This window comes from Sceloporus occidentalis, unplaced genomic scaffold (genome assembly GCF_023333645.1).
Source record: "Sceloporus occidentalis isolate IW3139 unplaced genomic scaffold, rSceOcc1.0.p SCAF_1, whole genome shotgun sequence".
NCBI lineage: Eukaryota > Metazoa > Chordata > Lepidosauria > Squamata > Phrynosomatidae > Sceloporus > Sceloporus occidentalis.
Genome location: NW_028316981.1, coordinates 5,707,610 through 5,734,491, shown reverse-complemented (window position 1 = coordinate 5,734,491; position 26,882 = coordinate 5,707,610). Strand labels below are relative to the sequence as shown.

The window sequence follows — 26,882 nt, the reverse complement described above, 5'->3', positions numbered from 1 at the left end:
GGTCCGTTGTCGTCTTCTTCTCCTCCTGGTCCGTTGTCGTCTTCTTCTCCTCCTGGTCCGTTGTTGTCTTCTTCTCCTCCTGGTCCGCTGTCGTCTTCTTCTCCTCCCGGTCCGCTGTCGTCGTCTTCTCCTCCTGGTCCGTTGTCGTCTTCTTCTCTTCCTGGCCCGTTGTTGTCTTCTTCTCCTCCCAATCTACTTCTCCTTCACTCTATCTTCTCATCTATACCCGCCGTCTTCCCTCCTCTCTCTTCCTCCAAGCTGGCAGCTGGGTTACTTCACCCCTCAGTTTGTAACTCCCCTTCTGATATCACAAGTTTCCTCCATCTTGTTACTTTATAGTCTTAGATTGTCCTTCTCTCATTCCAACTCTCCTCCTCTCTGCCTCCGATAAAGTGTATTTGATGAGGATCTCAGTCTGCAGCAACAGCTTCTTTCCTCTCCATCTTGTTCTTCTTTCTTTCCCTAAAATCCGGGCCGGCGGGGCTTTGCTTGCGCCCTGCTTATAGTTGCGGTTTGCCCTCGTCCTCCTTTCCACCACCGATCCTCCAGAAAGAGCCCCTTGGGGGACTCCCTCTGCAAAATCTAATGGTTCCTAGAGAACCCCGCGGGCCCGCCCGAGACCCCTTTACCGGGGGGAGCGATTTCCCCACAAAAAAGCACTATAAGCGGTGCTGCTTCCTCGCCTGCTACCGCGAGTTGCAGCTTTCACTCCGCCATCTTTCCCGGAAGTACCTTCAATAGGAGTATAGTGTCCTAATCAAGGGAAGTAATAATATTACTCTATTCTGCTTTGGTTAGGCCTTCTCAGGATTACTGGAACTGTTCTGGGCACCACAGTTTGTGGAGCATATTGATAAGCTTCAGCATGTCCAGAGCAAGGTGATCAGAATGAAGGAACATCTTTATTTTTTCCCTCTCATCTGATGAAGAAGCCAGTAGAGTTATGAAAGCTTGCAACCTGTATAATGTGCATTTTGGTTGCTCCAATAACGGTGTCACAGTTTCGTGGATTTTCGGTGGTGCAGCACAAGGAGGAAAGAAATAGTCCCACTCTATTCTGCTTTGGTCAAACTTCACTTGGAATCCTATATTCAGTTCTGGGCACTACAATTCAATAGGGATGTTTTGAAGCGGCAGTGGGTCCAGAGGAGGGTGACCAAAATGGTGAAAGTTATGGAAACCATGACCTGTCAGGAGAGACTTAGGGAGTTGGGTATGTTTAGCCTGGAGAAGAGAAGGTTAAGGGCTAACATGATAGCTGTGCTTAAATATTTGAAGGGTGTCATATTTACAGTGGAGCAAACCTGTTTTCTGTAAGACTAGGGCATATAGATTCAAAATAGGACAACAGATTCAAACGGTGGGAAAATAGATTCCACCTAAACATTAGGAAGAAGAAGAGGAATTTCCTGAGGGCTATTTGGCAGTGGAATAGGCTGCACTGGAGCGCATTGTAATCTCCTTCTTTAGAGGTTCTGAAACAGAGGCTGGGTGGTCATCTGTCAGGGGGCTTTCATAGAATCGTAGAGTTGGAAGAGACCTCAAGGGCCATCCAGTCCAACCCCCTGCCATGCAGGAAATCTCAATCAAAGCATACCTGACAGATGACCATCCAGCCTCTGCTTAAAGACCTCCAAAGAAAGAGACCCCACTATGTTCCGAGGGAGTGTGTTCCACTGTCGAACAGCCCTTACTGTCAGGAAATTCCTTCTAATGTTGAGGCGGAATCTCTTTTCCTGCACCTTGCATCCGTTATTCCGGGTCTTGTTCTCTGGAGCAGCAGAAAACAAGCTTGCTCCCTCCTGAATATGACATCCCTTCAAATATTTAAATAGAGCTATCATATCACCTCTTAACCTTCTTTTCTCCAGGCTAAACATCCCTAAGTCATTGCTCATGGGACATGGTTTCCAGACCCTTCACCATTTTAGTCACTCTCCTTTGTCCTTTTTCAATTGTGGTGCCCAGAACTGGACACAGTATTCCAGGTGGGGCCTGAACAAAGCAGAGTACAGTGGCACTATTACTTGTCTTGATCTAGACACTATACTTTCATTGATGTAGCCTAAAATGCAGCCTAAAACCACATTGGCCTTGTTAGCTGCCGCATCGTACTGTTGGCTCGTGTTCAACTTGTGGTCTACTTGGACTCCTAGATCCCTTTCACATGTAGTCTCTTTCAGCCAGGTGTCCCCCATCCTATATATGTTCATTTCATTTTTCTGCCCTAAGTGCAGTACCTTACATTTCTCCGTGTTGAAATTAATTTTGTTAGCTTTGGTCCAGCTTTCTAATCTATTAAGATCATTTTGAATTTTGATCCTGTCCTCTGGAGTATTAGCTATTGGTCCTAATTTGGTGTCATCTGCAAATTTGATAAGTATGCTCCCAATTCTGTCATCCAACTCATTGACTTAGAAAGCTGGGGAGGTTTAGCCTGGAGAAAAGAAGGTTAAGAGGTGATATGATAGCCCCATTTAAATACTTGAAAGTATGTCATATTGAAGAGGGAGCAAGCTTGTTTTTTGCTGCTCCGGAGACTAGGACCTGGATCAATGGATGCAAGTTATAGGAAAATAGATTCCACCTGAACATTAGGAGGAACTTCCTGACAGTAAGGGCTGTTCAACAGTGGAGCAAACTCCCTCGGAGTGTAGTGGAGTCTCCTTCTTTGGGGGTCTTTAAACAGAGGCTGGATGGCCATCTGTCGGGGATACTTTGACTTAGATTTCCTGCATGGCAGAAGGGGGTTGGACTGGATGGCCCTTGCAGTCTCTTCCAACTCTATGATTCTATGCTTCTAGGGCTTCCTGGGTCTTGTAGAGTCAGCTGAGACTTGGCTTCATTTTCTCAGCTCCTGTCTTGGACAACCCTAAGGTGCTGCAATGCAGATCCAAAAGTCTAGCACACACCAACCAGAGGCAGGACTAAGGCTCTCCATCTCTAGAAGGCTGGCAGAGCATTAGAATAATTGTTCTTTTAAACTGCAATCCCAATTCAGTCCCAATTTTGGGAGAAAGTGGGCATATAACTAAAAATAGATTCACCTCATAGGTGACCGTGATATGCTTAGGCTTCATTAAAAGAGGTTTGGCACCAATGGTAGAAATAAAATGGAAGTAATGGGGATAGGTTCTTTCACCACAAAAGAGAGGAGCAGTTCAACATGTTTCATCAAATGTTTATTCAAACTAACAGTATGCACACATGAAATAAAAACATTTTCAACCTTCTGGAGAGCATGATATTTTAAAATAGTTTTCATTGCTTCTGCCCTGTGAGTTCCTTGATTTGAGTGTACCTTTGCCACACTCTTGCTATTTAAATGGTTTCTCTCCTGTGAAAGTTATGTGAGGATGAGTGAGCCATTTCTTCCCAATAAAACCCTTCCTGCACTCCAAGCATTTGAATGGCTTCTTTCCTGTGTGAGCTGCTGGATGATGATAGAGGACTCATTACTCAATGAAACTCTTTCCCACGCAAAAACATTTAAATGGGTTTTCTCTTGTATGGGTTTTTTTATTGATGAGGGAGGAATGCCTTCTACATATACCTTTTCCACATTTCAGGTTTCTCTCCTATTTGAGTTTTTGGATGACAGAAGTTTGTCTTCTGAGTAAAGCTTTTCCCACAAACCAGGGATTTAAATGGTTTCTTTTCCTGTGTGAGTTTTTTGATAAGTGAGCTGCATCTTCTGAATGTAATGTTCTTCACGCTCCAGGCATTTAAATGGTTTTTCTCCTGTGTGAGTTTTTGTAATGATTAGTGAGATGTGCCTTCTGTCTATAACTGTTTCCACACTCCAGGCATTTAAATGGTTTCTCTCCTGTGTGAGTTGCTTGGTGGCAAGTGAGATTTGTCTTCCGAGTGAAGCCTTTCCCACACTCCAGACATTTAAATGGTTTCTCTCCTTTGTGAGTTTTTTGATGACAGGTGAGCTGTGTCTTCCCAATGAAACCTTTTCCACACTCCAGACATTTAAATGGTTTCTCTCCTGTGTGGGTGTTTTGATGACAGGTGAGCTGTGTCTTCCAAAGGAAACTTTTCCCACACTCCAGACATTTAAATGGTTTCTCTCCTGTGTGGGTTTTTTGATGACAGGTGAGCTGTGTCTTCCGAATGAAACCTTTTCCACATTCCAGACATTTAAATGGTTTCTCTCCTGTGTGGGTTTTTTGATGATATGAGAGCTGTGCCTTCTCAATAAAACTTTTCCCACACTCCAGGCATTTAAATGGTTTCTCTCCTGTGTGAATTGCTTGATGGCGAGTGAGATTTGCCTTCTGAGTGAAGCCTTTTCCACACTCCAGACATTTAAATGGTTTCTCTCCTGTGTGGGTTTTTTGATGATCTGAGAGCTGTGTCTTCCGAATGAAACCTTTTCCACACTCCAGACATTTAAATGGTTTCTCTCCTGTGTGAGTTTTTTGATGATAGGTGAGCTGTGTCTTCCGAATGAAACCTTTTCCACACTCCAGACATTTAAATGGTTTCTCTCCTGTGTGGGTTTTTTGATGATATGAGAGCCGTGTCTTCCAAAGGAAACTTTCCCCACACACCAGGCATTTAAATGGTTTCTCTCCTGTGTGAGTTGCTTGGTGATCAGTGAGGTCTGTCTTCTGAGTGAAACCTTTTCCGCACTCCATGCATTTAAATGGTTTCTCTCCTGTGTGAGTTTTTTGATGATAGGTGAGCTGTGCCTTCTCAATATAACTTTTTCCACACTCCAGGCATTTAAATGGTTTCTCTGCTCCGTGTGTTGTTTGGTGGCGAGTGAGACTTATCTTCTGAGTGAAGCCTTTCCCACACTCCAGACATTTAAATGGTTTCTCTCCTGTGTGAGTTTTTTGATGATATGAGAGCAGTATCTTCCGAATGAAGCCTTTCCCACACTCCAGACATTTAAATGGTTTCTCTCCTGTGTGAGTTTTTTGATGATATGAGAGCTGTATCTTCCGAATGAAGCCTTTTCCACATACCAGACACTTAAATGGTTTCTCTCCTGTGTGAGTTTTTTGATGATTGGTTAAGTGTGTCTTCCAAATGAAACCTTTTCCACACTCCAGGCATTTAAATGGTTTCTCTCCTGTGTGAGTTTTTTGATGATAGGTTAAGTGTGTCTTCCAAATGAAACCTTTTCCACACTCCAGGCATTTAAATGGTTTCTCTCCAGTGTGAGTTTTTTGATGATAGGTTAAGTGTGTCTTCCAAATGAAACCTTTTCCGCACTCCAGGCATTTAAATGGTTTCTCTCCTGTGTGAGTTTTTTGATGATAGGTGAAGAGTGTCTTCCCACGGAAACCTTTTCCACACTCCAGACATTTAAATGGTTTCTCTCCTGTGTGAGTTTTTTGATGATAGGTGAGCTGTGCCTTCTCAGTATAACTTTTTCCACACTCCAGGCATTTAAATGGTTTCTCTGCTCCATGTGTTTCTCGGTGGCGAGTGAGACTTGTCTTCTGAGTGAAGCCTTTTCCACACTCCAGGCATTTAAATGGTTTCTCTCCTGTGTGAGTTTTTTGATGATAGGTGAGCTGTGCCTTCTCAGCATAACTTTTTCCACACTCCAGGCATTTAAATGGTTTTTCTGCTCCATGTGTTGTTTGGTGGCGAGTGAGGTGTGTCTTCCGAGTGAAGCATTTCCCACACTCCAGGCATTTAAATGGTTTCTCTCCTGTGTGGGTTTTTTGATGATATGAGAGCCGTGACTTCCGAATGAAGCCTTTCCCACACTCCAGGCATTTAAATGGTTTCTCTCCTGTGTGGGTTTTTTGATGATATGAGACCTGTGTCTTCCGAATGAAGCCTTTCCCACACTCCAGGCATTTAAATGGTTTCTCTCCTGTGTGGGTTTTTTGATGATATGAGAGCTGTGTCTTCCGAATGAAGCCTTTCCCACACTCCAGGCATTTAAATGGTTTCTCTCCTGTGTGGGTTTTTTGATGATATGAGAGCTGTATCTTCCGAATGAAGCCTTTCCCACACACTAGACATTTAAATGGTTTCTCTCCTGTGTGGGTTTTTTGATGATATGAGAGCTGTATCTTCCGAATGAAGCCTTTCCCACACACTAGACATTTAAATGGTTTCTCCTCAGTGTGAGTTGTTTGGTGATGAGTGAGGCCTATCTTCTGAGTGAAACCTTTTCCACACTCCAAGCTTTTGAATGGCCTCATTCTTCTGTAAATAGTTTTAAGTGAGATAAAACTGGAGCTGCCACACTCACCACCTTTGAATGATTTCTCTTTAGTCTGAATTCTCCTGTGAAGAATAAGACTTCCTTTAGAGCTGCAACTTCTGTCATGTGCAAGACAAAGATATTTACTCCTTTTGTTTTGTTTCTGTATTCTTCCTTCGATTGAGGTTCCAGAAACATCACCTTTTTGAGAAGGGTGTGTGGTCCTCCCCTCGTTTCTGGCGTTATTTTTTCCTTCCTTCATTTCTATCTGCTTGCTCTGGTCTTTCTGCATCAATGCTTGGCATGGTTTCCCATTATTCTGGTTCGGTTGCCTATTACTGCCTGGAAGGAAGAAAAAGTACTGCTCAGAACACAAAAAATCTCAGAAAACCTCATACACAGATGGGACTTCTAAGAGATAAGTTCTCTTTCCTTGAAAGGAGGCAGCCCTAAGGATTTTGGCATCATAGAATCATAGTTTTAAAACAAGGAATCATTGAGTTGGAAGAGACCACAAGGTCCATCCAGTCCAATCTCCTGCTGTGCAGGAATACACAATCGAAACAGCATATGAACTAATAAATTGTTCATTACCCACCCTGCCCATCTCCTTAAACACAATTATCTTGATTTTCCTGTTCTAAAGTTCCTTTCCCACAGAAAGCCACTGGGCAAGCAATATCCGGATTGTATCTGATCTTCAATAAAATGTGCCAGGGAAGGAGGGGGGGAACTTCTCAATAACAGAACAGATGGTGCTTGGTGACACTAATGCAGAATCAGTATTGTGCAGCAAGTGGTTTCACATCCCTGGAGACTGGGGATCAATTCCCACCTGTTATATCCATTAGTAATACTGAAATACAGACCAAATTTGATTTGAAGAAAGAAATTTAGAAGAACATCTATCTGTGAGCTTAATTTAGGATGTAAAGATTACCCACTAAATTTCTGGCAAGTTTCCATTTCAGGAATTTTTAATTATATGACATATTTTAATAAGAAATTATCAAATTGTGGGAAAATAAGTTTGGGGAACAGCAAGATAAGGTCCACTTAGTCTTCTGAAATGTAATGAACATCTCTACAACATACAGTTGGCCTTTTCTTTTCATGGGCTTGTCATCTGCAGACTGAAGCATCCAGATGGCCTCACCCCATTCTCCCCAAGGGCACATGAGGTCTATTGGCAATTGGGAAGGAGAGGACTTGAGGTCCTGTGCTTTTTGCCATTCATGTGGGGACAGGGACTGTCCAGAACAGAATCCCCACAGATACCAAGGGATGACTGTATTTGTGTCCTATTAAAGTTTTTAAAAACTAACAAACCATTTGGAATTTCTCATCCTAAAATATCTGGACAACAAAGTAGGTACAGAGTACCATTGCTATCTGCTGGAATTGCTCAAGTCCCGTTACAATACAATAGCTGAATATCTCCTAAAATAACATGCAAAATCAAAGTTTGCTTTTTGGAATTTATATGTTTTTTTCAATATTTTCACACTGTGGATGCTTGAATCCATCAGAAAAAACCCTTCATTATCTAGTTCAGTTTTGTTTGGTCAGTCCCAAAATTTGTTCTTATACCGAGAGCATGAGGAAATCTTAGCTATCTAAAGGGGCCAAGGGAGAACCAGCATGTAGTAGTTTGAGTGTTGGACCAGGATTCCTGGAGACCAGGGTAGAAATGAACTGGGTGGCCTTGGGCAGGTCACACCTTCTCAGCCTCTCTTGATGGGAAACCTCATGGCAGGTTCACCTAAAGGTCACCATACGCTAGCTAGCCCCTCTCTCCACACCAGGGCTTGGATTTCTCAGTCTTTTTTGGCAAGAAGATCTCAGCAAGTGATGGCAGCCACTTCTTCCAAGTCCTCCCCTCCTCTCCAGTCCCTGGAAGGCTCTCCCTTTGTATCAATTTTTAAAGGATTCAGGGAGAGGAACGAGATGAAGTGGGATCAAGGAAGCAAGATGTGGCTGATTTCTCCTTCCGCCTTCCCATTTGTCCTTAAAAATCCAATATTTCATTTCATTTTTCATGGCAATTGGGAAGGCAAAGCAGGGTTGGGGGGGATACCGCTAGTGAGGCCCAGTGGTCCAAGCTCTGGAGTGCAACTGGACCTGACATCATCCACTGTCACCTTGACCAAAGTCTGCTAGTGAAGGGCTTTCTGGGAAGAGAGGCCAGAAATAGCAGCAAAGCTAAAAGAAAACCACTCAGCCTGCTTTAAGATATCAAGATCGAAGACGAACTCCCAGGGTTACTTTTCAGCACTTGCACAATCACAAGAAAGTTGCACAATCAGAAGAAAGCAGGAACCTTACTGAGAGAGGACAGGGCCTCCACAATCTCCTCCATCACTTCCCGATGAAGGCCTCTTTGGCCTGGATCCATCAGGGCCCACTCCTCCTCTGTGAAATCCACAACCACGTCCTCAAAAGTCACCTGTAGAAAGAGAAAGTAATTTTTTCAAATTCTCAAGAAAATTGAAATTCCTACAGGATGTGATCCACAGACCCCTTACAGTGGCAACTTGTGATGGAAGCAGAGGGAAAGAACAAGATTCTGTGGGGACCAGGGAGTGGCCAGATGGGCACCCAGCCCACCCCTTCCTTGGCTCATTTGAGATCTTGTCCCCTACCTGAGCTAGTCTCCCAGAAGCTGTTCTGAATCCATCAGGATGAAGAGATGTCCTTGTACACATAGATTCAGTCCTTCTTCCACCTCCTGGGAGGAAGAAAAAAGGAAAGATAGTATTTCTAACCCTTCCCTCTCCTTTCAGTCCCTCCTACATGTGCAAATGAAGCATACACCATTTCTCACATCAGGCTTTATTGCATTGTCTTCTGCAGACATATTACTATAACTGGATACTCAAAGCCTGTGCTTCTCAAATCCTCCTAGTGCCAATGTTGAAAAAAACCAGCTACAAAGAGGAGGAGGAGGAGTAAAGGAAGGCAGAGGAGGCATAAAAAGTGCTTGTAAAATATATTTCATGGTCAGAGGCTTTGTTAACATGAGGTACGTCTGTATTTTCAAAGTGCTAGTTAGGATTAATAAAATGGTCCACGTGCTGCAATTGATAGAGTTTGGCTATTTCAGACATATTTGGAAGGGGAGTCAAACAAGAAACTACCCTCCTAGCCCTTACTCATTGAAGACGACATTCCTTCTCTGTCTTGCGTGATCCACTTAGGCCCCTGCCTTGGACTGGATTCAAAAGGACACTTCTCCTTCTCAGCCATCACTTTCATAAACATGTCCTGCAGCAGAAGCAGAAATGGGGAGAGAGGAGGAGGAGATAATAATTAGGAAAGGAAAGGAAGAGGACAAGGCCTTGTGAGGCATCATCCCCATTGCAGATGATTTCCAGAAAGAAAAAAACAAACCTGGGAAGTGGTAGCTAGATTTACATCATTATGATGATTTTTTTATTCATTTGCATCCCTTGCTTCTATTCCTCAGGATTCGTTTCATGGTGATTTACAGAAAGCAGAACAACAACAAAATACGTAAAAATAAATGCATATACAGATAATAGTTAAAAATCAAAGCATCTACAGAAGTGAAGCCATTAAAACGTAAGAGACTAAAAGGAAAGATTAAAACAATAGAAATGCACATCGCTAAACCCAGTTTCAGGTAGTTTTGAGAAGGCTATTTTCATCTTGGGACGGAAACAGCCTAACTTCCACATGAAGGGAGTTCAGGCCTCAAGGACAGCCACTGAGAAGGCTCTAGCCCAGTGGTTCCCAATCTTTCTAATGCCACGGCCCTTTAATACAGTTCCTCATGTTGTGGTGACCCCCAACCATAACATTATTTTTGTTGCTACTTCATAACTTTAATTGTGTACTTTTATGAATCCTATTTTCAGTGTTACAAATTGAACATAAGTAAAGCATAGTGATTAATCACAAAAACAGCCTCAGAGGCTGTCAATGGCCAGCCCCCTCTTATGAATCCTGTCCAGAAAGCCCCAGGATAGGTTCGCCTTGAACCTTGGGCAAGGAGCCACACTCTCTCAGCCTCAAAGGATGGCAATGGCCAACCCCCTCTGAGGAAACCTGTCCAGAAAGCCCCATAATAGAGGGGCAGAGGGATATTGGTTCCAAGTGAAACTGAAACTCTTTGGCTGTGCTGTCTCTCTTCCTTGTTGCACAGCTCTATGTTCCTGGGAGGGAAGGAAAGGGGACGCTGTGGGCAGTTTCTAAGCAACTGAGGGTCCTGGAGGTGGCTGCTGCTTCAATGATCTTAGCTTGGAGGCCCTTTGTTTGGAAATGGTGCCCTGAGGGGGGTCCCTGGCAACCCCTGTGAAACTGTCATTCCACCCCCAGATTGGGAACCACTACTCTAGCCCATGTTCCCACAAGATACAACTCATGTGGAAGAATACTCTCCTTCAAAAAGCCTGGAAGGAAACCAGATGGAGCTTGACAGGACATAGATAGCTGAATAAATTGTGCCTGGAACTGAATCAGTAACCACAAACCTGGGGGCCATTCAGACTACCTTTTATCCCGGATCAGGAATTGAATCTTCAATGTGATGGTCATATTGGCCTCAAATCTCTTACAAGCAAGACAGAGGTATACCGTGTTAATCTAAATGAATTTAAGTCTCCAGGACCAGATGAACTATATCCAAGGGTATTAAAATAACTGGCAAATGTAATATCGGAGCCATTGGCAATAATATTTGAGAGCTCCTGGAGAACAGGAAAAGTCCCAGAGAATCATAGAATCATAGAATCGGAAGAGACCACTAGGGCCATCCAGTCCAACCCCCTGCCATGCAGGAAATCCAAATCAAAGCAGCCCTGACAGATGGCCATCCAGACTCTGTTTAAAGACCTCCAAGGAAGGAGACTTTATCACCAGTAGACTGGTGGAGGGCAAACGTTGTCCCCATCTTCAAAAAGGGAAAAAAAGAAGATCCCAACAATTATCGTCCAGTTAGTCTGACATCGATACCAGGAAAGATTCTAGAGCAGATCATTAAACAGAGAGTCTGTGAATATCCAGAAGGCAATGCCCTAATCGCAAAAAGTCAACACGGGTTTCAGAGAAACAAGTCATACCAGACAAATCTAATCTCTTTCTTTGATAAAATTACTAGCTTGGTAGATGAAGGGAATGCTGTCGATATAGTATATCTTGAATTCAGTAAGGCCTTTGACAAAGCTTCCCATGACATTCTTGTAAACAAGCTTGTAAAATGTGGACTAGACAAGGGATCTTGGAGTCCAAGTAGATCACAAGTTGAACATGAGTCAACAATGCGATGCGGCAGCCAAAAAGTCCAATGCAATTTTAGGCTGCATCAATAAAAGTATCATAGAATCATAGAATCATAGAGTTGGAAGAGACCTCAAGGGCCATGCAGTCCAACCCCCTGCCATGCAGGAATCCAAATCAAATCATCTCCGACAGATGGCCATCTAGTCTCTATTTAAAGACCTCCAAGGAAGGAGACTCCACTACACTCCGAGGGAGTTTGTTCCAATCTCGAACAGCCCTTACTGTCAGGAAGTTTTTCCTAATGTTGAGGTAGAATCTCTTTTCTTGTAGCTTGCATCCATTGCTCGGGGTCCTAGTCTCTGGAGCAAGTGCATACAAGTCAGCTCCCTCCTCAGTATGGCATCCCTTCAAGTATTTAAACAGGGCTATCATATCACCTCTTAACCTTCTCTTCTCCACGCTAAACATGTCCAGCTTCTTAAGTCGTTCCTCATAGGACATGGTTTCTAGACCTTTCACCATTTTACATGCCCTCCTTTGGACACGTTCGTTTTTCAACATCCTTTTTGAATTGTGGCGCCCAGAACTGGACACAATATTCCAGGTGGGGCCTGACCAAAGCAGAACAGAGTGGCACTATTACTTCCCTTGATCTAGATACGATACTCTTAGTAATGCAGCCTAAAATCACATTGGCCTTTTTAGCTGCCGCATCACACTGTTCACTCATGTTCAGCTTGTGGTCTACTTGGACTCCCAGATCCCTTTCACACATAGTCTCGTTCAGCCATGTGTCTCCCATCCTATATCTGTGCATTTTATTTTTCCGCCCTAAGTGCAGTACCTTGCATTTCTCCCTGTTGAAGTTCATTTTGTTAGCTGTGGCCCAACTTTCTAGTTTATTCAGGTCATCTTGAATGTTGATCCTGTCCTCTGGAGTGTTAGCTACTCCTCCTAATTTGGTGTCATTTGCAAATTTGATAAGCATGCTCCCAATTCTGTCGTCCAGGTCATTGATAAAGATGTTGAATAGGACTGGGCCCAGGACAGACCCCTGTGGGACCCCACTGGTCACTTCTCTCCAGGATGAAAAGAAGCCATTGTTCAGCACCCTTTGCGTTCGGTCAGTCAACCAATTACAAATCCATGTAACAGTTGCCTTGACTATCCCACATTTTATAAGCTTGTTAACAAGAATGTCATGGGAAACTTTGTCAAAAGCCTTACTGAAATCAAGATATCCACAGCATTCCCTTCATCTACCAAGCTGGTAATTTTATCAAAGAAAGAGATTAGATTTGTCTGGCATGACTTGTTTCTCTGAAACCCGTGTTGACTTTTTGCGATTAGGGCATTGCCTTCTAGATGTTCACAGACTCTCTGTTTAATGATCTGCTCTAGAATCTTCCCGGGTATCGATGTCAAACTAACTGGACGATAATTGTTTGGATCCCCTTTTTTCCCCTTTTTGAAGATGGGGAAAATGTTTGCCCTCCTCCAGTCTTCTGGGACTTCTCCTGTTCTCCAGGACTTCTCAAAGATCATTGCCAATGGCTCCGATATTACTCCTGCCAGTTCTTTTAATACCCTTGGATGGAGTTCACCTGGTCTTGGAGAATTATATTCATTTAGATTAACAAGGTATTTCTCTACTATCTCTTTACTTATTCTGTGCTGAAATTCCCCTATTCTATCCTCTGCTCCATTATCCTCAGGTTGAGCACCCTTTTCCTTTTCTGAGAAGACTGAGGCAAAGAAGGTGTTGAGTAATTCTGCCTTTTCTCTGTCCCCTGTTAACATTTTGCCAACCTCTCGACGCAGTGGCCCTACTGTTTCCTTCTTCTTCCTTTTGCTGCGGACATATCCAAAAAAGCCCTTTTTGTTGTTCTTAACCTCTCTAGCAAGCCTGAGTTCATTCTGTGCTTTAGCTTTTCTGACTTTACCCCTTCACATGCCTGCTATTTTTTTGAATTCCTCTTTGGTGATTTCCCCCTTTTTCCATTTCTTATACATGTTCCGTTTAAAACTTAGCTCAGTTGAAAGTTCCTTAGTCATCCATCCTGGTTTCTTGAGACATCTCCCCTTTTTCTTTCTCACTGGAACAGTTTGAAATTGTGCCTTCAGTATCTCTCCTTTGAAAAACTCCCATCCATCCTGAACTCCCTTCTCTTTTAGTGTTCCTGACCATGGGATCGCCCCCAGTATTTCTCTAAGTTTACCAAAATCAGCTTTCCTAAAGTCTAGAATGCGTGTCTGACTATGGCTGGCTTCTCCTTTCCACTGTATAACAAACTCCAGGAGAACATGGTCACTTCCACCTAAGGATCCCACCACTTGCACTCCATTAATTAGGTCATCCTTGTTGGTTAGGATCAGATCTAAAATAGCTGACTCCCTTGTTGCCTCTTCCACCTTTTGGACAATGAAATTGTCTTCCAGGCAACTGAGGAATTTGCTAGACCTTGAGGATTTGGCTGAGTTTGACTTCCAGCAAATATCAGGATAGTTGAAGTCACCCATCACTACTACATCTCTCTTTTCTGAATGTGTGGTTATCTGTTCTAGAAAGACATCATCTAATTCCTCAGTCTGACTTGGGGGTCTGTAGCAGACTCCCACAATAATGTCCTTGTTGTTTCCTTGCTCTTTAATTTTTATCCAGATGCTCTCTACTTGGCTTCCAGGATTGATGTCCTGGGTCTCTTCACTGGTGTAAATGTCCCTGATATATAAGGCTATTCCTCCTCCTTTCCTGTTTGGCCTATTTCTCTTGAAAAGGTTATACCCCTCTATTTCCACATTCCAATCATGAGACTCATCCCACCAGGTTTCAGTGAGGCCTATTATGTCATATTTGCTTTGCTGTACTAGCAGTTTGAGTTCATCTTGCTTGTTTCCCATGCTCTGTGCATTAGGGTAGAGACAACGCAGACCATGTGTTCTCTTGACTTTCTGCCTGTGCAAGTTTTTTTGCCTCTCACTTTTGGGTCCTTGCACTGTTTGGCTTGTTCCCTCTGTGTCAGTTTGCCTATTTTCTCCAGCCCTTTTGGCTTCCAGAATACTGTCTCCCTTCCCCACATAACTCAGTTTAAAGCCCTCCTGATCAAATTCTTGAGACTATTGGCAAAAACGTTTTTGCCAACTGGTGTGAGATGCAACCCATCGCTTGCCAGAAGTCCCTCCTCATGGAACTTCAGACCATGATCCAAAAATCCAAATCGTTCTTGGAGGCACCATCTGCGGTGTTTACATCTGCTATTTTCTTCTCCCTTCCTAGACCATGCCCTTTGATTGGGAGAAGAGAGGAGATGACGACCTGTGCATCCACCTCTTTCAACTTCCTACCCAGAGCCTCATAATCCCTTATGATATTCTGAAGGCTGTGGCTTGCAGTATCATTGGTTCCCACATGAACCAAAAGAAAGGGGTAATGGTCAGTAGGCTTGGCCAGTCTTGTCAGCCTCTCTGTCACATCACGGATCTTTGCTCCAGGGAGACAACACACCTCCCGAGACATCTTGTCAGGCCCAAAAACCACTGGTTCAGTGCCTCTCAGCAAGGAGTCCCCCACGACCACCACTCGCCTCCTCTGAGGCTTAGCAGCAGCTGTTCCCTTTGGTGGTACTTCCAGGGTCCCTTGCTCTGTCCCTGAAGTCTGTTCCTGCTGCTCTTCCTCATCATCCTTGATAACAGAGAGGGATTGAAATCGATTCTGTAGCTGCAAGCTCACAGAATGTTCCCTGGTTTCCCTAGTTTTGTGTGTAACACTCCTCCAACTATCTACTTCTGTAGTATGTGAAGTGACCTCCTGCTCCCTAGCAACTTCCTCTGTGTGTTTCCTGTCCATGACCGTCTGGTCCCTTCTGGTCAGAAAAACCTCTTGCTCCCTAAGATGCTGAAGTGTAGCGACTTGGGCCTCCAACTTCTGTACTTTCTCTTCTAAGAGGGCTACCAACTTGCACTTGGGGCAGGTGAAGTTCCCCATATCTCTAGGCAAGAAAACAAACATCCCACAAGTGATGCAGGTGAGTGCAGCAGGTCCTTCAGTGGCCATAAAGTCTTAAGGAGGCACTGAAGCAAGACTGTGGGCTTCCCCTGCTAAATACTAGTGTGAAGACCCCCTGCTGGTTTGACCTTTGTCCCCAAACTCTGTTAGTGAGTTCAGTCAACTGGGACTATAGTTATGAACAGAGCTCCTTGCTACTAGCTAGTTCCAAAGGTAAGTCTCTATTTCTCTTCCTCTCAGCAAGTCCCCAGAAGCCCCTTAAGGGAGAAGTGAACAGAAAGTGTAAAATTGAAGATGTCCTCCAGCACTGTGCCAAGGTGACCTTTTCCTGTGTACTCCAAACCCTACTAAACTATAAAAATAAAAATGAGTGTGAAAAGAAAAATTAGTTAGGCGTGCGCCTCCACCAGCAGTTTTGTAGAACTTCTATCTCCTCCTCTTCCCAATGACCAAAGGAAATGGCCCCACTTTAAAATTGTAAGCTCTTACCAAAGCAGAGTGGACAAAGAAAGCAAGGCTTCCCTTTACAAGGATGTCCCCAGTATAGTGTCTAGATCAAGAGAAGTAATTGTGCCATTGTATTCTGCTCTGGTCAGGCCCCACCTGGAATATTGTGTCCAGTTCTGGGCACCACAATTCAAAAAGGACATTGAAAAACTGGAGCGTATCCAAAGGAGGGCAACTAAAATGTTGAATGGTCTGGGAACCATGCCCTATGAGGAATGACTCAGGGAGCTGGGGATGTTTAGCCTGGACAAAAGAAGATTAAGAGGTGATATGATAGCCCTGTTTAAATATTTGAAGGGGTGTCACATCAACGAGGGAACAAGCTTGTTTTCTGCTGCTCCAGAGAACAGGACCAGACAATTGAAGGATAATATAAGACAAATAATAGATACAATAGAATTTTTCGAGATTCATAACAAAAAAAATTAGCTTTGATCCTACTGGACCTCGAAAATGCATTCAATAATCTAGACTGGACATTGATGAGAATTATTTTGCAACAAATTGGTATAAGAGAAGAATTTCTTAAATGGATAAAGTCTATAGTAAACAATTGGCAAATATAATAATCAATGGAAGTAAAACTAAATCTATAGAGATAATGAAGGGGACAAGTCAAGGCTGTCCCCTTTCTCCTATATTATTTGTAATCACTTTAGATGTTTTTCTAAGGAGAATAAATGATGAAAAAGAAATTAAAGGGATTAATTTAAAGGAGGATTCATATAAAACGCTTGTCTTTGCGGATGACATTGTGGTGTCAGTAGAAGACCTGATAAATAGTATACCACCCTTGATAGAAAATATAAAAGAATTTGAAAAAATTTCGGGTTTAAAAATAAATATAGAAAAAACAAATGTGATCACAAAGAATATAATGAGACAAGAGGAAATGAAGATAAAAGACATGACGGGTTTCAATATTGTAAGAAAAGCAAGATATCTGGGAATAACAATCACTAACAAAAATTCGGACTTAATTCAAATTAATTATGGGGAAAAATGGGAAGAAATAAAGAAGGAAATGAAAGAATGGAAGAATTTAAAAGTATCTCTCCTCGGGAGAATCGCAGCTGTGAAAATGACCATAGTACCTAAATTATTGTTTCTGTTTCGGATGATCCCTGTAATTTATCTTTCTTAATTACAGGTATGTAATTTCATGGTATGGCAAAAACAGATATCTGATTTTATATGGGGGGGGGGGGGGGGGCAAAGACCAAGAATAAAACAAAGTTATATGCAGGATGCAACTGAAAGAGGAGGGTTTGCTGTCCCTAACATAAGATTATACTATGAAGCAAGTGTAATAGAATGGTTAAGTGTGTGGTTAAAATTGGAAGACAAGAAATTAGTGAAATTAGAAGGACACGATCTTAGATTTGGATTTCATGCGTATTTGTTTTATGGGAAAGTGAAAGTGAATGTAGACTTTAAAAATCATTTTGTAAGAGCTTCATTGTATAGAATATGGGAAAGATACAAAAGATGGATTTGTTCTGCTACTCCGATGTGGTTATCCCTCCATGAGGCACTGTTTAATACCGATTCTCAAAAAAAGGAAGGTTGGTTAACATACGGAGAGATAATAAAAGGAAATAGAAAAAACTTTGATATGAAACCGTTAGAACAAATCAGAGCAGAAGGATGGTGAATGGTTTTTATACCATCAATTGGTGTCTAGATTTAAAACTGACAAAAAAACAAGTAATTTCACCAGAACACTGACAAATTTAGAAGAAATTATACTGGGGGGGGGGGATCAGCAATGTCATCCAGAGTATATAAAAAACTTCTGGAATGTAATTTAGAAGGAGATATAATAAAAGATAATATGATAAGGTGGGCCAAGGATTGTAAAAAACCGTTGGAACTAAGACAATGGGAAATATCCTGGAAAAAAAGACTTAAATACACTACCTGTCAGGATATAAAGGAGAATTATCTGAAAATAATATACAGGTGGCATCTCTCCCCTGATAAATCATGCAAAATATATGGAAAAGGACAAAATAAATGTTGGAAATGTGTTAAGGAAAAGGGTACATTTTTTCACATGTGGTGGGAGTGTTCAGAAGTTAAAGAATTTTGGAAAATGATAAAACAGGAGATTAAAGAAATAATAATAATACTGTTTATTTATAGCTTGCTTTTCCAAAGGACATCAAAGCGGGTTACAACAAGGGTATAAAACATAATACAATTTGAACAAACAGTATATACACATCATAAAAACACTCTAGAGTTAAAAACACCATAAAATTACAGAGAATGAAAACCAAAACAAAACTAGCTGGACGACAACTTATATGTTAGGGAGAGAGCAGATATCACGACACATGGGGGAAAGCCTGTTGGAAGAGGTAGGTCTTGAGCTTCTTCCTAAACAGGTTAAGGGAGGCGACAGAGCGGAGCTCGCCGGGAAGGGAGTTCTAGAGCTGCGCGGCCGAGTTAGAAAATGCCCTCTGTGCAGTCAAGGTGTACTTTGACTTAGGAACCCTCAACAATTGCTTCCCAGCCGATCTGAGAGTGCGGGGCGGATTATATGATCATGATTGGGTCAGAGGGAGGGCATTTGCCCCCTTCATCGGAGAAGGAGGGAGCCAAAGGGTGCCAAGAGACGGAGGAGGATCAGGAGGAGGAGGATGAAGGAGCCAGGGGAAAGCAGGGGGCCATGGAGGGCAATCGGGAGCAGAACCAGGGGGAGAAAGAAGGAGCCAAAGGGTGCCAGGAGAATCGGGGACGGAGAAGGACCAGGAGGAGGAGGATGATGAAGAGCTGGGGGAGAAAAGGGGGCTATGGAGGCTAATCGGGGTAACAGAGCAGGAGGAGGTTCAGGGCAGGTCAGAGGGAGGGCACTGAACACAGCAAGCCTCCGCTCTCACACCAGGGAGCTTTCTCTTTTTTAATTTGTTTTAATTTTTAATTTAATTTTAATTTTTTTGCATTCTATGCGCATGGTTTTAGCTTCAGGTAGAGATAGATAGATAGATAGATAGATAGATAGATAGATAGATAGATATTTGCTGGCTGCCTGTTTCCCCTTTATTTCCGATTCCAGCAGCAAGACACTTTGCAAACGGCATTTGCAAAATACTTTTTTTCTACATGAATGCTACAATGCAAATGTTACAAATGTTTCTCTTTCCAATTTGGCAAATTGATAGAGAATGCTTTGGCTACTTTCTGTAAGGAATTCAGTGGTAGCTGAGGGAAAGCAAGGGATGTATGGCATTTCTGGCTTTCCGAGGTGAGGAATTTATAATAATAATAATAATAATAATAATAATAATAATTCTGGGGTGACAAGGAGAGAGGATGCAGGATGCAGAGATGGCATTAGATTGAATTTGGGGGCAAACGGGGCCAAGGGAAGATCCATAACCTGTAGTGACCCAATCCCCACAACACACATACACACACACAGGTTTTTAAATTTGATTGCATTTTGGGGTTAAAAACGGGGCCAAGGGAAGATCCATAACCTGCAGTGACCCAAATCCCTACAACACAGGTAGTATCCCTATTTTTTGATCTGCTTTTCGACTGATCAGCAGACCTTCTTTCTGGTCTGCATTAACAAAACTGAGGCCCGTTACAGATGGGCATGAAAGTATGGACTGGGTCTGTACTAGGGTTAGGAAGGGGCGTCCCTTCCGGATGCCCCTAACCCTAATATGGGCCCAGTCTGTACAAAATGGTGGCGTCCTATACACAAGGGCGCCGCCATTGCTATGTCACCACTGCGCCGCCTCCAAACGAGGCGGCGCAGAACTGATGTTCTCGCGCCATGCGAGAGTGCCTGGGACGGACTTTCGGGGGCGCAGGAAGGAGTTCCGTTTTGGAGCTCCTTCCAGGGTTTGCATCGCTGGCTCAGCCTCTACGCAGCTGCACCAGCGACGCAAACCAGAAAGGGGCCGAGTGGCCCCTTTCTGCTTGACCCCGCCACTGTTGGGTGTCCTTGGGGCACGAAGCCCCAAGGACACCCCTTTCCAGGCTGCGGGGAAGCTGTCTTTTGCCGCTTCCCCGCGGCCCGGAAGGTGGCGGATCAGGGCCTCAGTGGTCAGACTGGCAGCCGCTCAGGCCCCGATCCGGTGGGGAAAGGAGCGTCTACAGGCCGCCCCAATGAGGCGGTCTGTAACGCGCCCAAGTTTACTTATTTTTTTGTGGGTCTTTTGGGCTATGTGGCCATGTTCTAGCAGAGTTTCTTTCTCACATTTTGCCAGCATCTATGGCTGTGATCAAGATGCCAGCCACAGATGCTAGTGAAACGTCAGAAAGAAACTCTGCTAGAACATGGCCACATAACCCAAAAGACCCACCAAAAACTATGGACGCCGGCCATGAAAGCCTTTGACTTTACATGAGTTTACTTAAATTTTTTCAAAATCCTTAATAAATAATAATAATGGGCACTATAAATAAGCTCACCTGCTCATCTTCCCATTTCTTCTCCTCTGCCTGGCTCAGGAGGAAACCCTCTGCCAAGGCCACTGCTTGGAAGGTGGTCTCCGCTCCACACTCTCGAACCCAGCTCTCCATCTCTGGGGGAAGGATGGCCAGGAGCTGCTCCAGGATCACCAGGTCCAGCATCTCAGCCTTAGTGTGTCTCTCTGGCTTCAGCCACTGACAGCAGAGATTGTGGAGCTGGCTGCAAACCTCTCGGGGACCCAAAGCCTGGACCTCTGAACTGAGCATCTTCTCCCCAAAGCTCCTCTGCATGGCTCTTCCCAAAAGAAGAATGGAAAACAAGACATCCTGTGAATGAGATGTTCTAAAGACTCTCTTCAGGGGAGATTTGACAATCTACATCACTCAGATTCTCACTGCAGCATCCTTCCACTTGCTCTGTCCCTATTGCCTTGACCCATATTTTAGCACACCTCTGTCAACAGCAATGGGGTGGCTTTTTGGTCTTTCAACATTGCTTACAAGTATTTTTGCTGCCTGAAGCAAAGTACAAGGTGGCAGCCCATAAGTCAGGATGACCTTTGGAATACAAGGGGCTCCCTTTTCTCTCTCCCCCCAACAAAAAAGAAGGCTCTTTCTTCAGACCCAACTCTCTGTCTGGACATTGCTCTTGTCTCTGGCTTTCCTCAGGCTGTGTTTGTGAGAGAGATACATTTCTTAGAGAGGAGCTGCAGGGAACCCAGAAGGAAGGAGAAGTCAACTAGAAGTCAACTGAATGGCTCTGGAGAGGAAGGAATAGGACCAGAGCAGCATGGATTTGAAATGGTTGTTGTGTGCTTTGAAGTCGTTTCCCACTTATGGCAACCATAAGGCAACACTCAAACAATAGTAATAATATTAATAACAAGAAAATTGCATTGTATTTGCTTAACAAAATAAGCATGTAACTTGCCCAAAGTCACCCAGTGGATTTCATGGCCATGTTATCATTATTATCACCTTATATTATGATTTATATCTCGCTGTTTTCGCAAAACCGGGAGTCAGAGCAACTAACAAAATTAAAACAGCTAATTAAACACATACATTGAAACATAATTACATTCCTAAAGCAGAGTTGTACAGTCCAACACTCAAACCATTAAACCATGCTGCCCCTCCTGTTTCCCACCAGAAGGACATTACTCTAGGTGCACTCTCTCCCTCTCTCACACAACCCTCTTCACACACACATACATACTTACATACCCTAAAGGCCCAGATCGTGTCTCATAGAATCACTGAGTTGGAAGAGACCACAAGGGCCATCCAGTCAAACCCCCTGCCATGCAGGAACTCTCAATCCATTGTGTCTGATCTTGGAAGCTAGGCAGGATCAGCTCTGGCCAGTCCTTGGATGGGAAACCCCAACAAATACCAGGTGCTGAAGAAGCTGGAAAAGCCACCTCTGAGATCTCCTTGCCTAAGAAAACCTTGTGTAATTCATGGGTTGCCTTGAACCTAGAGGCTACTTAAAGCCACGTATATTAGACATCTTTTAAGGTTTAAATGCTTTATGTGCTGTGCATTAGCCTGGAGGCCCTGAAGGAAGGCTGGGACATCATATATGAATACCATAATTAAACAAATAAACATTTCTAACCAGGCCTTGGAAAGAATCTCACCTGAACCCTGGAAATGCTGCCTCCATCCAGTCAGCAATGCTGAGCTAAAAGGACCAAGGTCTGACTCAGTGCAAGGCAAGCGGGGCTCTAAATATACTGTATAACCCTGTTCTCTATGGCTGTGTGTTGCTGTCTTTGTATGCCTCCAAATCCCTTTCAGGAGATGGGCTTTTCTTAGGACTCAGCAGTATCTCTTTCCTCAGGTGCCTTGCCCTTGCCTCCTCCCTCTGAGGCTGAGAGAGTGTGACTTCTTGCCCAAGGCCTCCTGGGGGGCTTCCAGGGCTGAATGGAGAGAGCTAGTCCCACCCTCAAACCACTAGGCTGCACTGCCTTCCTTTCTTGAGCCTAGGTTCCAATGATGGGGCTGAGAACAGCCAAGGAGGGATATATAGGAGCCCCCAGCCCTTCTCTGGAGACCCCTTGGCGAGTCCTCGCTCTCTTTGCGGGGCTGGGGCTGGGGGAGGAGGAGGGAGCCAGGCGTTTGAAGGGGGCCCTCTTTAGAACTGACCTCCTTCTCCTTCGCCGACAAACACTCGACTGCCGCCCTCACTCCCTCCGCCGCTCGCCCAGGGAGAAGCCACGCCCTCAAGGCACCAGCCTCAGAGCCCCATTGGACCGTCCCTCCAGCCCCTCAGAGCCCTGACCAATCAGATCCATGGCCCTCCCTCCCTCCCTCCTCAGAGCTCCTCTTCCTCTTCCGCGTTTGAGCAGGAAGCCAGGCAGCAGTTGAGGGAAAGAATGGGCGCCATCTTAGGGCCTCCCTCGAGGGAGGGAAGGAAGGAAGGAGGAGGAGGAGGCGGCACTGTTTCCCATTGGGCCACACAGAATAAATAGGGCAAGGCTCAGGCCAAGGACCCAGATGTACAAACACCAAACAAGGCTCCCTCAATAAATAAAGACCTTTCAATATAGTATAAAAAGTATGTTATAACTTAGTTACATAATTATTATAAGAATATATATAGTTGTATTATACACACACACACATATATAATACAATTATATATATAATATACACACACATATACATATGTATACACACACATAATACAAACACAAAACCATGTAAACTGGCTGTAAACCTTGGTGAAGTGACAGTCTCTCAGCCTCAGGATGATAAGAACAAACCCTTCTGAAGCAAGTTGCCAAGAAAACGCCATGAAAATGCTTTTGGGAACTGTTTATAAAGAAAGGACTGCTAATGGAGTGTGATTTCTTTAACTGTATTGTTTTACTACTCCCCCCCTTTTTTTTTTTAGTGTATTTAAGTCTGACATAGGTCCAGTCCACACTGGAGAAATAATCCAGTTTGAAATTGCCTTAAATGCCCTGGCTCAGTGCTAGGGAATCCTGAGATTTGTAGCTTGTTGTGGCACCAGAGCTCTCTTACAGAGAAGACTAAATGCCCACAAAACTACAGTTCCCAGAATTCCCTAGCATGGATCCAGGGCAGGGAAAGCAGTCCCAAACTGGATTGTTTCTGCAATGTGGATTTGACCATTGACATATAATGTAATGCTTTTTCTGTGATTTATTTGTAACCTTGTAATAATTTAATTACATTTTAAGCATAATCTTTTGCATGTTCTCAGCTATTTGTATCAATTTTATATTTATGTATTTTAATATTGTTGTACTGTTTTTAAATTGCAGTGTTTTATATTTTTTTAAATAAATTTTATTGATCCTTAAAAACTCATACTAACAACCGTAACAATCATACAACCTACAAACATACAATATACAATTTACATACGTACAAATTTCCGACAATTCAGCAACCACCAATTTAAGCAACCATTTCTTCACAACATTCCTCTACACTCTTCTTATCTACCACCTCTTCCCTTCTCCTCTTCTAAATCTTCTAAAACCTTCCATTCCTCCTTCCTATACCCTAGATTCCTTCCTTCCTTTATACTTCTTGTTCACCGCCTTGAGTCCCTATATTAGGAGAAAGGCGGGATATAAGAAAATAAAATTAGTAATAATGATAATAATAATAATAATAGTAATAGTAATATTTTAATTTGTGAGCTGCCTTGAATTCTAGCCTTGAGGGAGAGAAGGGATAACGTTAAGAGCAGGAGTCTAGTTTATTTTTGGTTTCATGGATTAAACTTCAGATTCTTTCATACACTGAGAAAGAACAATATTTAGGCCTGAGGTCCATATATGCACAGTTAAATAGTACAAAGACCTGGCGGCGGCGGCGCAGCAGCAGCGGAGGCGGCAAAACCGGGAGGAGGAGCGAGGCCGAGGGCTTTAAGGCCCAGGACCAACGCCAGCACCCTCGTGGTGGCACAGCAGCAGCAGCGGAGGCGGCAAAGCCGGGAGGAGGAGCGAGGCCGAGGGCTTTAAGGCCCAGGACCAACGCCAGCACCCTCGTGGCGGCACAGCAGCAGCAGCGGAGGCGGCAAAGCCGGGAGGAGGAGCGAGGCCAAGGGCTTTAAGGCCCAGGACCAACGCCAGCACCCTCGCAGCGGCACAGCAGCAGCAGCGGAGGCGGCAAAGCCGGGAGGAGGAGCGAGGCCGAGGGCTTTAAGGCCCAGGACCAACGCCAGCACCCTCGCGGCGGCACAGCAGCAGCAGCGGAGGCGGCAAAGCCGGGAGGAGGAGCGAGGCCGAGGGCTTTAAGGCCCAGGACCAACGCCAGCACCCTCGCGGTGGCACAGCAGCAGCAGCGGAGGCGGCAAAGCCGGGAGGAGGAGCGAGGCCGAGGGCTTTAAGGCCCAGGACCAACGCCAGCACCCTCGTGGCGGCACAGCAGCAGCAGCGGAGGCGGCAAAGCCGGGAGGAGGAGCGAGGCCAAGGGCTTTAAGGCCCAGGACCAACGCCAGCACCCTCGCGGCGGCACAGCAGCAGCAGCAGAGGCGGCAAAGCCGGGAGGAGGAGCGAGGCCGAGGGCTTTAAGGCCCAGGACCAACGCCAGCACCCTCGTGGTGGCACAGCAGCAGCAGCGGAGGCGGCAAAGCCGGGAGGAGGAGCGAGGCCAAGGGCTTTAAGGTCCAGGACCAACGCCAGCACCCTCGTGGCGGCACAGCAGCAGCAGCGGAGGCGGCAAAGCCGGGAGGAGGAGCGAGGCCGAGGGCTTTAAGGCCCAGGACCAACACCAGCACCCTCGCAGCGGCGGCGGTGCAGCAGCAGCGGAGGCGGCAAAGCCGGGAGGAGGAGCGAGGCCGAGGGCTTTAAGGCCCAGGACCAACGCCAGCACCCTCGCAGCGGCGGCACAGCAGCAGCAGCGGAGGCGGCAAAGCCGGGATGAGGAGCGAGGCCGAGGGCTTTAAGGCCCAGGACCAACGCCAGCACCCTCGTGGCGGCACAGCAGCAGCAGCGGAGGCGGCAAAGCCGGGAGGAGGAGCGAGGCCGAGGGCTTTAAGGCCCAGGACCAACGCCAGCACCCTCGTGGCGGCACAGCAGCAGCAGCGGAGGCGGCAAAGCCGGGAGGAGGAGCGAGGCCGAAGGCTTTAAGGCCCAGGACCAACGCCAGCACCCTCGTGGCGGCACAGCAGCAGCAGCGGAGGCGGCAAAGCCGGGAGGAGGAGCGAGGCCGAGGGCTTTAAGGCCCAGGACCAACGCCAGCACCCTCGTGGTGGCACAGCAGCAGCAGCGGAGGCGGCAAAGCCGGGAGGAGGAGCGAGGCCGAGGGCTTTAAGGCCCAGGACCAACGCCAGCACCCTCGCAGCGGCGGCGGTGCAGCAGCAGCGGAGGCGGCAAAGCCGGGAGGAGGAGCGAGGCCGAGGGCTTTAAGGCCCAGGACCAACGCCAGCACCCTCGTGGCGGCACAGCAGCAGCAGCGGAGGCGGCAAAGCCGGGAGGAGGAGCGAGGCCAAGGGCTTTAAGGCCCAGGACCAACGCCAGCACCCTCGTGGTGGCACAGCAGCAGCAGCGGAGGCGGCAAAGCCGGGAGGAGGAGCGAGGCCGAGGGCTTTAAGGCCCAGGACCAACGCCAGCACCCTCGTGGCGGCACAGCAGCAGCAGCGGAGGCGGCAAAGCCGGGAGGAGGAGCGAGGCCGAGGGCTTTAAGGCCCAGGACCAACGCCAGCACCCTCGTGGCGGCACAGCAGCAGCAGCGGAGGCGGCAAAGCCGGGAGGAGGAGCGAGGCCAAGGGCTTTAAGGCCCAGGACCAACGCCAGCACCCTCGTGGCGGCACAGCAGCAGCAGCGTGTTATCAAGTCTGGAATTTTATAAAAATACCCCCAAAATCCCTATCCCAAAATGCATCTGTGGAGGTAATCAGGTGGCCCCCTTTTCCCTGGCATCACTTGATCATAGAGGCCTCCAAGCAAGTTCTGCATCTATAGGATGAAGTATGTCTCCTGATGACCCTAATGAAAGGCATTATGGGAGTTGTCCCTTGGCTGCCATGACCTAAAAGCGGAGAGACCACGTAGGCACCAGCCTCAGTTAGGAGTTGCAAATAGGAAGATTTCCTTCACACCTAGGAGACAGATTTACAGAGACAAGCCATTCCGGTAGCAATCATTTTCCCATGACAAAGGATGCCTATGGATCAAGTGATGTGTAAATTTGGTTTCCCTTTTGAGGTAGGACAAAAGCCTCCACTGACTACGTGACTAGGAACCTATTTAAAGTCCAGTTTTTCCTTTGTTTGAGGTTCCATGTTGGTGGCAGGCAGGCACTTTGTCAGTCTGCTTCTCCTGGTTCCACACACCCCTTTCCCCATTTTCCTTCAGTGTTGCTGCAGCTACCTTGATTCCGAGGGAAACCATTGCAGGCAAGTATTTCTATTAGCAGGCCTTGTGTTCTCTTTCCATTTTTCCTCCCTTTCTTCTATTAGCCTTGAGTGATTGCATGAGTGAATGTATGTGTGTGAGTGTGTCCCCCTGTGCATCAATAAACTAGATTAAAATT

At 45.4% G+C, this 26,882-nt stretch overlaps 1 pseudogene across 1 annotated transcript; it reads right to left on the bottom strand.

The window, feature by feature from the left end:
* Nucleotides 1–3,494: 3,494 nt before the first annotated feature.
* Nucleotides 3,495–22,559, bottom strand: LOC149320484 (uncharacterized; annotated as a pseudogene). The gene is made up of 6 exons (XR_016278146.1): nucleotides 22,515–22,559; nucleotides 20,364–20,658; nucleotides 9,331–9,442; nucleotides 8,821–8,906; nucleotides 8,504–8,624; nucleotides 3,495–6,520 (listed from the first exon to the last, which is right to left on the bottom strand). The product of XR_016278146.1 is annotated as an uncharacterized LOC149320484 (transcript).
* Nucleotides 22,560–26,882: the final 4,323 nt, after the last annotated feature.